Genomic DNA, 14,615 nt, shown 5'->3' on the forward strand with positions numbered 1-14,615 from the left:
TGTGGAAGTTTATAATCCAGTATTGTTGTCTGTAATCATTATGCTGTACATTAGATCTCCAGTACTTATTTACCGGCTAATTGCAAGTTTTACCCTTTAACATCTCCCAATTCCCTAACATGTTAGTTTTTTTTTAAAATATGAGTCTGATGTATGTGTCCCAGAGCTAACTCATGCATTGGTGATTTACAATTCAACTCATCCCATTTAGGTTACAAAAACCTGAGAAAACAAATGATTAATCAGAAGATTATTTCCTGGGCATGAATTCAGAGTGAAAAAGTTTTGAATGGGGTGGGCAGATATTTACCACAAACCGGGAAGAGCCTAATGAGCCATAGCCATTACTCTGTGTTGTTCACTCTTTCCTGCCCAAGGAATCCCTGGAGAACACAGGAGACCTGTGTCCTTTTCGCTCCTCTGAGAGATGCCTATTCCCACCCTTTCTCCTTTTGCTATTGGTTGTTTCTCTTTTTCTTACATGTTGTAAAAGCCGCTTTTTGTATTTGTTTGTAATATATTTTTTCCAATTTGTCTTTTATTACTTTATAGTATTTTCTTTTTGCCCTAGAGAAGTTTAAGATTTTTATTTAACATAATTTATGAAATATTTTTTTCAAGTGCAACTAGTTCTCATGGCATTTTTTATATAATACACTGAAATAGTTTGGTATTTCTTTCTGTCCTGTCAACTAGGAATCATTTTATCAGTAGAAAAAATGTTTTATGCATATTACAAAAATACACAATTGAAAGATTTACTATTTTTTTTTATTATTTTAATCATTTACTGGTGATGCTCATTTACAAGATTGGCATGTATCAAAAATGTAAGAAAATGAATGGAAGAAAAACATGATTTTGAGAAAATTCTGTTTATAAACTTATTTTAATTCTGTGGATTGGTAAAATGTGAATTGCCAATGCATGATTTTAGTTGGTCCATTCCATGGAAAAATGAGTGGTCCTTGTCAATATAGGGGGTAAACCCCTATGTTGTATTTCTCAACTTCTTTCCCTCTGTAGGTCCTGTAATGGGCATTCAAGAAACATGTGGGCCAAAATGTTTCAATTGGTTAAAAAAATATATTTGCCATAAGCTTTTAAACAATAGATGTAAAGCTGGATCTTTAAAAACTGATGATAAAAATGATAATGGTTTATTATTGATGGGAAGCATGACATTGTTTGACATCTTTCATGAGAGACTTCCATGAATTTAGAGAACATAGGTTCGCAATGCTGAGTCATTAGTGCAGGCGCCTCTGTCGGGTGGTGTGGGGTTGTACAGAAATGACGCGCTGCTCCTTGGTCACTGCCTTCAGCTGCTAACCCAGCCAGCACGGCTCACATATGTTGCCACGGAGAAGGATTCCAATCTGGCTTCATTTAGCCTTGGAAAGCCCTTCTTCATGTTCTGTTACAAGCATTTGCATGTGGTGTAAAAATATGCCCCAAAACATGCCTTTGGCTTTATTTTCGAACAAATGAAGACCCATCAGCTATTGTGAAAGAACCAAACCCCACAATCGGTTCTTTGCATATGGTCCATTGTTCTTAAGATAACTTGATATCCATTTTTCCCCCCCACATTAAATCTTGAGAAATTTTGGCCCTGAAGGATTAGGTAAAACAATCCACTTTAGAGCCATTAAGCAGGGCAGTTGAAATAATAAAATCGTCCTTACTTTTCATTGTCATAAAGTAATCCTTTTATTTAAAAAGTACTCCTTTTATTTAAAAAGTACTATGTATGAGATAATTCATAAACAGTATAATGAAACAAAAAAATCCATTTTGATGGTAGTTTAAATGGAATTACTCCCTTACATGTGCTAAAAGAAAAACAAAACTAAGTTCTCTAAATCATGCATCTTTGTAAAGAAGAATGGTAGTTCTCCATTCTCTTGGCAATATATTTCAACTTTTGCTGGCACTACCATTAGTGCATCAGGTACTATCTCAGCCTTGGGCACACCGCTTAAACTTCAGAGGCTCAGTTTCTTCCAAATAGTGGGAAACTACTGTCTTATCTATCTCATAGTGTTTGAAATGAAGCTGAAAGCATTTGTAAACTGCAAAATATTACAGAAATGATAATGGCGTATATTAGTTGGTACCAATTTAGAAAAAAATTATTCAGTTTTTAAGTCTATTCTTAACTACTATATCAACTATTACTATATTACACCAGTAGTAACATACTAGTAAGCTGAAAATAGTCCAAGATTAGACAAAATCTTTGAAATATATATATGACTTTTAAAAAATATAATCACTCTTTAAAATGTTAGTAGGGCCCTGATTGGTGTGGCTCAGCTGGTTTTGCGTCCTCCCAAAAGGGAAAGGTTGCCAGTTCGATTCCTGGTCAGGGCATATTCCTGGGTTGCAGGTTTGGTCTGGGAAGGTATGCATGCAAGAGGCAACCAATTGATGTTTCTTTCTCTTCCCCTCCCTTTCTCTCTCCCTAAAAATAAATAAATAAAATGTTTAAAAAATGTTAGTAGGATATCTGTGAAAATTGTGATTTAATATTACATTTCAAATTTCTGAAGTCTATATATACAAAATTATTTGATTACATTTTCCTCTGAAATAGCCATACTATCAAAAGACTACTTGATGGACTTTGAAGACTACCTATATGTATGTGAATAATATTTGAATATTTTATTTATTTATTTATTTATAGAGTGAGAGGAAGGGAGGGAGAAAGAGAAGGAGAGAAACATTGATGTGCAAGAGATACATTGATTGGTTGCCTTTCGCATGTCTCCAACTAGGGACCTGATCCAAAACCTAGGCATGTGCCCTGACTGGGAGTCAAACCTGTGACCTTTCAGTTTGCAGGCCAGCACTCAGTCCATGGAACCACACCAGCCAGGACAGATAATATTTGGAGGAACACAGCCCCACATCACTGGAATGGGATCTTTTTCTACCCTGGGCATTAGCTGGGAAGGCCTCTTGACTACCATGATTGCAGTCCTGGGAAATAAGCTCTTCCCAGCCTGCTGGTCCATCACACAGCAATTTCAATGCTTCTGGTAACCTTTGTTCATCCTCTCCCCTTTAAACAGGGTTGGATGTTTTGAGTCAGAAGGATATATTATTAATGATCATTTTGTGGGTGGAAAATACTAGATAGAAGTCAAAAGTTTTCCTAAGGTCATACAGCAGGTTTAATTACCATCTAAATTTAACTCAGTTCTTATACCTGGATGTGGGGTGATATGTGGTATGTGGAATGAACAGTTTTTCACTTTATAAATCACTGAAAAATTCACTTTATCTTATACATTCTTACTAGTTTTGTTTCTTGATTTAACTTTTGGCTTTTATTATACGACATTAAAACCAAACTTAGGTTTTCGCTTCATAAAACACTTCAATAACCCATTAATGTGGTTTTACATTGGGAGTGAAAAGGGAAGCAAAGCAACCATCCCTGAATAAAAATGAATGAAACACGAATCTTCCAAAAAGACCGCGAGGCCTCCGATGAACCAGGAAGGTGTTGACTTACTAACCTATATTCCTCTCTGCTCCCACCATTAACTTGCTTTAGTTACACTGTATGTTAAATAAGCTGGATCCTTAATATAAAACACTTCATTTAAAGTTTTTGCGTCTTTAGTTGTGTGTGGGATGTACGCTGTCATAAACACTCAAGAACAAGGGGGGTAGATGTTGAAAGAGTAGAAAGAAAAAAAGGTGCTGTCTCATAAACGTGGTTCTGACTACGTATTCAAGGAGAGCAGTTACAATTTTTTTGGCACTCCCACTCAGGAAAAAGGAAATCTGAGAAGAATTATCATGCGAGTGAAGGGGTTTCGTTTAAATTCTAAATATTTATTGACATCCAAACCAGGTAATTCAATTTCCTCTTACCCCTACTGGTTGCAGGCAAAACACCTCCTCTCTGTCTAATTGGCAGGGCTGGGAGGCCACAGATTCCAAAGGAAGCCCCCAGTTTCTTTCAGCTTGAGATTGGGAATCACACAGAAGAAACCTGTGAAAAGATAAGCTTGTCTTCCTTGTCTTTAAAAAAATTATGGTAAACTACACATGCCATAAAATTTACCTTATTAACCAGTTCTAAGTGTACAGTTCTCTTGTGTTTGGTACCCTCAGAACTTTTCATCTTGCAAAACTGAAACTCTGTACCCATGAAATAACAACTCCCTTCTCCCGGCTCCCCTCAGGTTTTGGTTCCCACCAACCTATTTCCTGTTTCTAAGGATTCAACTCCTCTAGATACTTTATACAAGCAGAATCACACAATATTTGTCTTTTTGTGACTGGCTTACTTCACGTAGGATAATGTTCTCAAGGTTCATCCATGTTATACCATATGACAGAATTTCCTTTCCCTTTAAGACTGAATAATATTTTATTGTATGTATGCACCATGTTTTGTTTATCCATTAACCTGTCTGTGGGCATCTGGTTACTTCTACCTCTTGGCTGTTGTGAATAGTGCTGCCATGAACATGAGTGTGCAAATGTCTCTTTTTCAAAAAAACTTTAAAAATTTTATTTTTCAATTACAATTTACATTCAATATTATTTTGTATTAGTTTCAGGTGTATAGCATAGTGGTTAGACAATCATACACTTTATAAAGTGATCCCCCCAGAAAAGTCCAGTACCCACCTGGCACCATACTTCATTATTACAATTTTATTAACTACATCTCCTATGTTGTATTTTACGTCCCTGGGACTATTCTGCCAATCAGTACTTCTTAACGTCGCCTTTTTTTTTCCTCACCCAACCCCCTAACTCCTCTCCCCGCTGGCAACCCTCAGTCTTTTCTCTGCATTTATGACTCTTTCTATTTTGTTCTTTAGATTCCACACGAGTGAAACCATATGATATTTGCCTTTCTCTGTCTGACTTATTTTACTTAGCATAATATCCTCACGGTACATCCATGCTGTAGCAAATGGTAAGATTTCTTTCTTTTTTAATGACTGAGTAATATTCCATTCTATCCACTTGTCTGTTGATGGGTACTTGGGCTGCATCCATAGCTTGCTGATTGTAAATAATGCTGCAATGAACAGAGGTGTGCATATGTTCTTTCACAGTAGTGTTTTGGGTTTGTTTGTATACTGAGAACTGGAATTGCTGGGTCATAGGGCAGTTCCATTTTTAATTTTTTTGGGTAACTCCATATTGTTTTCCACAGTGGCTGCACCAGTCTGAATTGCCGCCAACAATATTCCAGTGTTCCTGTTTCTCCACGTCCTCACCAGCACTTGTTTGTTGATTTATTGATCATGGCCATTCTGACAGGTGTGAAGTGATATCTTACTGTGGTTTTAACTTGCATATCTCTTTTGAAGCCCAACGTCCAATTCTTTTGGATATATGCCCAGAGGTGGGATTACTGGCTCATGAGTAGTTTTATTTTTAACTTTTTGAGGAGCCTCTGTACTGTTTCCATAACAGGGGCACCATTTTACAGTCTCACCAACAATGAACAAATGTTCCCTTTGCTACACATCCTCGCCAACACTTATTTTCTTCCTTCCTTCTTCCCTTTCTTCTTTTTTTTATAATAACCATCCTAATGTGTATGGGGCCATATCTCATTGTGGTTTTGATTCGCCTTTCCTTAATTATTAGTGACGTTAAGCATCTTTTTTTTGTATGCTTGTTGTCTGTTGTACATCATCTTTGGGGTATTGTCTATTCAGCCTTTACTTTTTTGCAGGCTTTCTCCATCTCAGTGGACCAGCTCCCTCATCCAAATAGGACTGCCTGCCTTATTTATTTACCCCCCTCCCTCTACCACCTAGACCCTGAAAGAGGAGTGGCGGTAGCCTCCAAGCGTATGTATGAGAATACAAAATGAAACAGTTGAGAGAGTGGTGTAAAGGGAAGTACAACAAGGAAAATAAGTTGAAACTAGGAGTAGGGTGAGCACACAAGGGACATTTCAAAGGCCCTCTCGTTATTGTGGCTGCAAGCTTCTTAGCAGCCAGGACAGAGTAGGGAAATAATTATTAATAATAAATAAAACAATTATTTACCAGCCTGCCAGAAGAGCATAGCCTTTCCTGTGGAAGTGGCCTGAGGGGTGAGAGGTGGATAGAAAGTGATGGTTGGATGGATGTGGAGACAGGAAGGGAAAGAGAGGAGTTAAGAATGACTCCCACGTTTCTGGTTTAAGAAACAAGGTGGGCAGAGTTGCTATTTACTGAGAGATGGAAGAATGCAGGAGGAGGATGATCAAGGGGAAGGTCAAGAGCTCCATTTTACAGAGCCTGCGGAGTGCCCAAAGTCTGGCCGGAGAGCCGTTATCAAAGGAGAATGAGGAGGCGTGGCCAGACAGGTAAGAGAGAGAGAAAGCTTCTGAGGGGCCGCCCACCTTCCACTGCTGCGGAGAGCACAAGCACGGATAATGAAGTGTGTCCAGTGGACTTGGTAACACATTTAAATCATTCTTTGGGCAAAATGATAAATATGCATTTTCCCTTGAAACCATATAATAGAAATGTGCCCAGTACTAAGGGAAAATTTGAAAAAAGAAAAAGAAAATCTTTGCATTTTAAAGTTGCTGACAGCGCTGGTAGAAAGGATACCTACTGCTCCCTCTGGCGGCGGGGACAGGACGTAGCTGACTCAGTGTTCAGGGGAACAGAGTGTGAGCAGGGTGACAGAGGGTTACCGTCTTAACATTGGAGTTTTCCAAAGTGAAATTTAGCCAGCATATTCTTTTATGGAGGGGGAATAATCTGAACAAAGTACATTTTTACAAGGATGAGTTTGTGTGCAGAAGAGGCAGTGAAAATAGGAAAATATACTTTCACTAAAATGAATTCTTGAAAATAGAAGATATTTGAAAGTCACAGAATTATTTCAGATGGTAAATAATTACTCTTGGCCCTGGAAATGCTTCCTAACTTATGGCCAGTGAGGATTCTAAATATCACCTAAAAAGTGGTGACGGGGAGGCAGAGACAAATGTATTTGAAAAAATAAATTAAAATAAAATAAAATAAAAAGAAATAAAAAAAAGAAAAAAGAAAAAAAAAACCAAATGAGACTTGAAAAAAAAAATACCCAGTGGGAATTTTTATTAGATTTGCACATGAATTTGAATTTACAGATTGATTTTGGGGAAACTGCCATATTGATAACATTGTTTTCCTGCCTATGAATCTACAAATATGGTATAGCTCTCCTTTATTTCTTCTTCTCCTCCATCTTTTAGCAATATCTAATAATTTTATCTATAAATATCTTGAACATCTTCTGCAACAATTAGACTTCAAAGTTTTAGTTGATACTATGAATAAACCATTTATTCTATTAAAAAAAATAAATATCACCTAAAAAGGATTTCGTGTTTACTGGAATAAGTTCAATTTTTAAAATACATTGCTTTATTATGAGTGAGATGTGTTCCACATTCAAAACTTTTGTGGGCAGAGAGGCTACAGGGATATCTACTTCAACTGCAATCTCTCTAACAAATTGAGATTAATGCCTGGATACGTTTGAGAAACTTTCTCAGTTGCTTTTAATGCCTGGATATGTTTGAGAAATTTTCTCAGTTGCTTCAGTCATTGTACCTGATCTCAACTCTAGGTCACAAAAGAAACTTGTTTGAGAACTGACTCACTGACACCATAAAATAATATTTGGAACCTCTCCACATGCTACCAAGTCCAGGGCCTGGAAATTAAAATGGAGTGTCTCACTTGTATTTCATTCCACTGTTTAATTCACGTTAAGTTTATTATTAAAGGACATACGACGTAGGCTTCTTTGGATTTTTGTTTGTTTAGGATATCAGATTCACCTCTGGAGAGTTTTGTACTTCATCCAAGATTGTAATTAGAGCATACTGTCATATGTGGAAGTTGATGATTTGGAGGTATTTTGGTATTAGAGAGTTAATATCTTTTCCTATCCTGAAAATTTAAAATACAAAGACAACTCTTTATTAACATAGCCAAGCTTAAACAAATGCTAAGTTCCCTAATATATCAAGTTTAAGAGAAAATAAACTCTGTGATATCATTTTAGTTGTATTTAAAGATTGAAAGTTGAAGTCTTCTCCCCATTAGCAGCCCTCCCCCAAACATCCCCACCCATCTGGACCATTCATATACATGGATTCATGCAGTATGTGGTCTTCTGTGATTGGTTCTTTCACTTAGCATAGAATTTAAAGGTTCATCGATGTTATAGCATGTATTAGCACTTCATTAATTTTTATTGCCAAATAATATTCCACTGTGTGACTATACCACATTTTATTTAGCAGTTCATCAGTTAATATACACTTGGGTTGTTTCCATTTTTTGGTAACTTTGAATGATGTTTTTATGAATATTTGTGTAGAAGTTTTTGTGTGGACATATGTTTTCATTTTTGTTGGGTATGCACCTAGGAGTGGCACTGCTGTATCATATAGTAACTCTATGTTTAATCTTAGGAGAAACTGTTAGACTGTTTTCCAAAGTGGTCACATATTTTACATCCCCACTAGTACTTTATGATGATTCCAATTGCTCCACATCCTCATCAACGCTTGTTATTGTCTGTCTTATAGCCATCCTAGTGTGTGTGAAATAGTACACCATTGTGGTTTTGAATTACATTTTCCTAATGATTAGTGATGCTGAGTACTTTTTTCTTGTGCTCATTGGCCAGTTGTATATCCTTGGAGAACTATTTTTCAGATCCTTTGCCAGTTTTCTAATTGGGTTGTCTTTTATTATTGAGTTGTAAGAGTTCTTTATACATTCTGTATATAACTCTCTTATCAGAATAATTTCCAAATATTTCCTCACATTCTATGTATTATCTTTTCACTTTTTTGGTGGTGTTCACTGAAGTATAAACATTTTAAATTTTGGTTGTATCTAATTTATCTATTTTTTCCACTGCTACTTATGCTTTTGGTGTCTTATCTAAGATAAGACACTTGCCTTAGGTGTCTAATCCAATGTCACAAACATTCACATTTACATTTTCTTCAAAGAGATTTATAGTTTTAGCTTTTGTATTTAGGTGTATGATCCATTGGGAGTTTTTGTAAATTGCGTATTGGTCAAAATTCATTCTTTTGTATATAGATATTCAATTGTTCCTGCACAACTTGTTGAAAAGACTATTTTTTCTCTAATTGTATTGTCTTGACATCCTTCATGAAAATTATTGGAATGTAAATGTGAAGGTTGATGTGTGGATTATGATTCTATACCATTTGACCTGTGTCATCCTTTTGCTCCTACATTGTTTTGATTATTGTTGCTTCATAGTAAGTTTCAAAATCTGAATTCATGAGTCTTCTGCCTTTGTTCATTTTCAAGTTGGTTTTGGCTATTCTGGGTTTTTGTTATTTCTATATAAATTTTAGAATAGGTATTTCAATTTCTACAAAACAAAAACCAAAACCTGTTGAGATATTGATGAGGATGCACTAAATCTGTGGATTAATTTGAGCAATATTGCCAACTTAACAATGTTCTTCCTATTCATTGACGTGGGATGAAACATCTTTCTATTCACTTGGGTCTTTAATTTCTTTCAGAAATGTTTTGTAGTTTTCAAAGTTTGTACACCTTTAAAAGTTTATTCATAAGTATTTTATTTTTGGATACTAATGTAAATGGAATTATTTCATTAATATTTTATATTGTTCATTGCTAGTGTATAGAAACACTATTGATATTGGTATATTGATCTTGGGTCCTATAGCCTTTTTGAACTTGTTTATTAGTTATAATAGGTTTTTAATGGATTCATCAGAATTTTCCGTATAGAAAATCATAGCAAAATACAGATTGTTTTATTTCCTCCTTTCCAATCTGGACACCTTTTATTTCTTTTTCTTGACTGGATATAATCTCCTATACAGCTTGAACAGAAGTGGTGAGAATGAACATCATTGTCTTGTTCTTGATTTGAGGGGAGAGCATACAGTCTTTTACCATTAAGCACAGTGTTAGTTGTGGGTTTTGGGGTAGATACCTTTCATCAGGTAGAAGTTTATCTTTTATTCCTAGTTTGCTGAGTGTTTTTTTTTTTATCATGACATGATGTTATAATTTGTCAAATGCTTTTTTTCTAGGTCAACTGAGATTTTTCTTGTGGTATTATCCTTTATTCTATTCGTATGGTACATTGTATTAATTGATTTGGGGCCGTTAAATCAACCTTTCATGCCTGGGTTAAATCCTACTTGGTCATGGTGATTAATTCTTTATATGTTGCTGGATTTGATTTGCTATTATTTTCTGGATTTTTGTATCTATATTTGTTAAGAGATATTGGGCTTTAATTTTCTTATAATGTTTTGGCTTTGGAATCATGTCACATGGGAAGAATTGGAGAGTGTTTCCTTCTCTTCTATATTTTTGGAAGAGTTTGTGAAGAATTGGCACTTTCTTAAACACTTGGAAGAATTTATGAGTGAAGCCATGTGGGACTGCATTTTTCTTTGTGGGAAGTTTGAAAATTACTAATTCAATCTCTTTACTCCATAGAGGTTTATTTAGATTTTCCGTTTTTCCCTTGAGTCATTTTTGATAGTTGGAGTTTTTCCAGGAATTTATTTTATCCAGGTCATCGAAATTGGTTGGCATACAGTTTTATTTGTTTGTTGACCAAGTGTATCCTTGTACTTTCTCGGCAAACTGTCCACCCCCACTCTCAGCAGTCACGGTGAACGAGTTCCCCCGGCGCCCTTGATGGTGTGAGCCCCGCTGCCTTGCTACCCTTGATTGGTTCATCTGACCAACTGGGAGCTGAAAAGGGCCTATTTTCCTTCGAAATAGACCCGTAACATATTAGTGCAGAAAGAAGCTCTTGGCAGCCACGTTTGCCATCCTGTTGCCTGGAAAGCAGAGAAATCCATTCTGCAGTGAGAGGCATCGGTGGAGCTGCCTGATGGAGTGAATACGGGAGTCAGAGGCTTGATTAGGATTAACCCCTGGTTTTAGTTCATGTTATTGAAATTCGATTGCCTCGTGGACAATGATACCTCAGTCTCACAGTCTTTTTTTTTTTTTTTTAAACATCCTTTGAGAAGACATTTTCCAAATCCAATGAATAGAGTCTTGACAGGTGGAGAGCCGGGTCCTGGGGAGCGGACAGCATAACCGGCAGCAGACGAGCTGCAATTCTGTGTTTTCAAAGTGGTGTCTCAGTCCGCGGTGAGTTTCAGTCCTAGATGCCTGCCTGAGAGTAGGCAGAGAACGACAGATTAGGGATGCCACTCAGCTGGTAAACTGAGGCTACTTAAGATCAGAAAATCACACATCCGGGTGAAAAATAATAGCTCCACTCTCTGTCACACCCCACCTTCTAAAATGAAGATTGAGAGTGAAGATTCTGATCAAGAAGACAGAGAATCGGGCAACTATAAAAGAGAAGTCTTGGAGGGCCTCAGTCTCCCTAAGCACCTTCTTCCAGGTCCTGCATCGGACCAAGGGATGTAGCTTCCAGGACCAGGTCAGAGCCTGAGGTACAGGCACAGTGTCACCATGTAACTGTAGAGGAACAGCACCTTGCCTGGCCCCAAACCAAGGTCCTTACATGAATACAAAGGAGATGGGCGGATTTTTCAGTGTTGCGGCTCGGAAACAGAAGCTGCATGGACGTGGCCCTGGTCCTGGAGTACCATTTAGCAGACCTAGGGCTTTAAAGGTAATGAAAATATGTGCTTCCTGGAGTATTGTCAAATGGAGTTCTTATCAAATGGGACTTATTAATAATCCATGAAATACACCAGAAATTTTATGTACCTTACAATGTCTAACAAAAAAAGGTGAGATGTATATTTTGGGTAAGTGACCAGTTGGAGGTTTTGTTTTGTGTTGCTGTTACCTTGTTTTTTTCTCCACCATTATGTACTGACTGGGTAGGAGTGGGTTACAGTGACCATTTCCCAACAGCTGCAAAATCAGGACATGCTGTACCTGAAGCAGACGGAGGTTGCACTACAGAAATGATGAAAGATAAAGAACGGTGTTGCTGTGAAATTTCTCAGAGCGGTAGCTGGGTGGGACTTTGCTGATGGGGAGAAGATAGTTGTTATTATGCTAGGTAAGGTCATTTTGGAAATTTATATTTTAAGTGGAACATGGCATGGATGTGTTAGGTAGAAAAAGAAAGGAATACAACTGATACCCACTGAGATGACAGCTCTGCTATTTTTGAGCACGACATCTCCTTTTCCCCCACCAGCTTACAGGGGCGGGGCTCTCTGCAGCCATGTTTTCACAGTATAACAACTCTTTGGCCACTTTTGATTGGTTTGGACATGGCCATCTGACCCAAATAGCCCAAATCCCTTTTTTAGACCATTTTGCAAGTTCATCAGTTCAGTAATGAATATCTGGCTCAGGCTAGGTAGTGGGGCGGGGGCGGTGGGGGAGAGAATGAGAGAGGGAAAGAGAGAGAAAAAGAGAGAGAGACACCATAATTTTCAACCATGTAGACTGGAGAGCAAGACAGAGAGAGGAATGAAGGCAACACTAAGAGCGGAATAGAAATGAGGGAGACTGTGTTCAGGTCTCTGTTTCCAGCTTGCTCCTGGGTCCCAGTGTCTCATGGGTTCTGTGATCCAGCCCTTAAACAGATCTTCCTTATTGCTTTGTTTAATTTTAGTAGGTTCTGCTACTCACAACCAAAACAATGTTAACTAACTCAGTCTGTTAGAGAGACTAACATCCTAGTTGCCACATTTATGGTAATCCATTTAATATAATGATTTGTTATGCAAACAAAAATGGAGCAATATCTTTCTTAGCTTATCAGCTCCTTACATGAAGGAAGTGTACTTTCTCTTCCTCTTCCTTCTTTGTTGCATTCTCCTCTTCGGTGCTCTCGGAGCCTAGCACAGTGTCCAACATCAATAGATGCTCAATTAATGTTTAATGACTGAACTCAACATAAGAAAAAGGAGTGTAAAAATTCCCCCCCAATTCCATTGCTAAGTGAATAAAACCATTTTCACTTCTCCCTGCACACAGATTCCCCTCCCCCTCCCTCTTCCTTCCTTCCTTCCTCCCTCCCCCCTCTTCCTTCCTTCCTTCCTTCCTTCCTTTCTTCCTTTCTTCCTTCCTTCCTTCCTTTCTTGTTTATTGATCATTGAGAGAGAGAGAGCACGATATTGATATGAGAGAGAAGCACCAATGATTGATTGCCTCCCATACCAGACCAGGAACTGAACCTGCAACCTTCCATTACAGGACAATGCCCCAGCCAACTGAGCCACGCTGCCACACTGGCCAGGGTGTCATCATTTGTATTTAAGCGCAATTCCAGGACAGACCCAGTTTTTCATGCTACTTGTTTTCAATAACAATGTTTTATAAACATGTTTCCATGATGTTCACAGCCTTCAAAATTGTTATTGATACTGCTTCAATAATGAGAAAGATAAACTGAGAAAGTATTATACTGAATACTATTTCATAAGGCAAACAAATCGAAAGTGCTTTTGTCAGAGTCAGCAAGGCAGACCTGCCCCTCTCTGCCATGCTGCCTTCCCTTGCAAAACCATTTCTGCTCTCCATACAAACACCTACACCTGTGCATCTGAATATGGCTGGATAAAAGCCCGCCACCACACTGACTGTCTCTCTTCCAATTCCTCATCGCTAACCCCAAGAGGGCCCCGATGCTATGCAGCAATCATTTCGTATTTCCTGAATCTAGGCATGTTCCCATCTCCTAGGCGCTTGCTTCAGCCTTTCATCTCCAGCTTCTAACATGGTCTCCCTCAGCCTCCATCTGACCTGACGACCTTGCACTTTTTTTCATGGAGAAATAAAAGGCAATCAAGAGGAAACTTACAAGACCCTAAGACCACCCTACCATATCTATCTCCATTTGTTCTGGTCTATCCTGCCGTCCCTCCTTTTCCTGTGAACGATCTGAACGTGCTCCTCCTGAAGGCCAGTTCTTTCTTGGCATCCAGTCTCTTCTCCCTCAGATGCTCCAGCAATTTCCTGCCACCCCCACCTCCCCCAGCTCTTGCACCACCATTATTTTCTTCTTTACCAGACTCTTCTCATTAGACTGCAAATGTGTCATTACTTTGTTGATGTAAAAGATGTCCAAGTCTGTAAAGGATTTTTATGAGTTTATTTGAGCCAAACTGACAACATATGCTGGGAAGCAAAATCTCAATGGAGTGAGAAAATGCTTCTGAGAATGACAGTTCTGCAGCTTACTTCATACATTAGGTTCAAAGGAGGAGACTTAAGGAGTGTTATGTGAAATCCATTGGTGGTAGATTAGTGAGACGGGAGAAAGCATGGTGGGGAAGTCTCTAGGATTGGATAAAAGGAAGAATGGAGAAACACACTTCTTTTACATGGATGCGTACACAATAGTTAATTAACATTTACAACACATGGTGGTATGCAGGGAGCAAGGTAACAATGAGGGAGTTGTTTCATGGTCTTGTACACTGGTGCCTGCAGTTATGTCTTGGAGTAGTCTAGTAAAGAAAATTATTCTGTCATTTCAAAGGTATGTTTTCCTAGATCCGTAAGAACAATGGACAGAGCTCATCTGAGGTAAAGATTGACTTTTGCTAAGGAAGTTATAGGCCTGGCACAGGACTACCTGCTATGACC

Source organism: Pteronotus mesoamericanus, unplaced genomic scaffold, assembly GCF_021234165.1.
Source record: "Pteronotus mesoamericanus isolate MK-2021 breed Mesoamerican mustached bat unplaced genomic scaffold, CSHL_Meso_final contig_73, whole genome shotgun sequence".
NCBI lineage: Eukaryota > Metazoa > Chordata > Mammalia > Chiroptera > Mormoopidae > Pteronotus > Pteronotus mesoamericanus.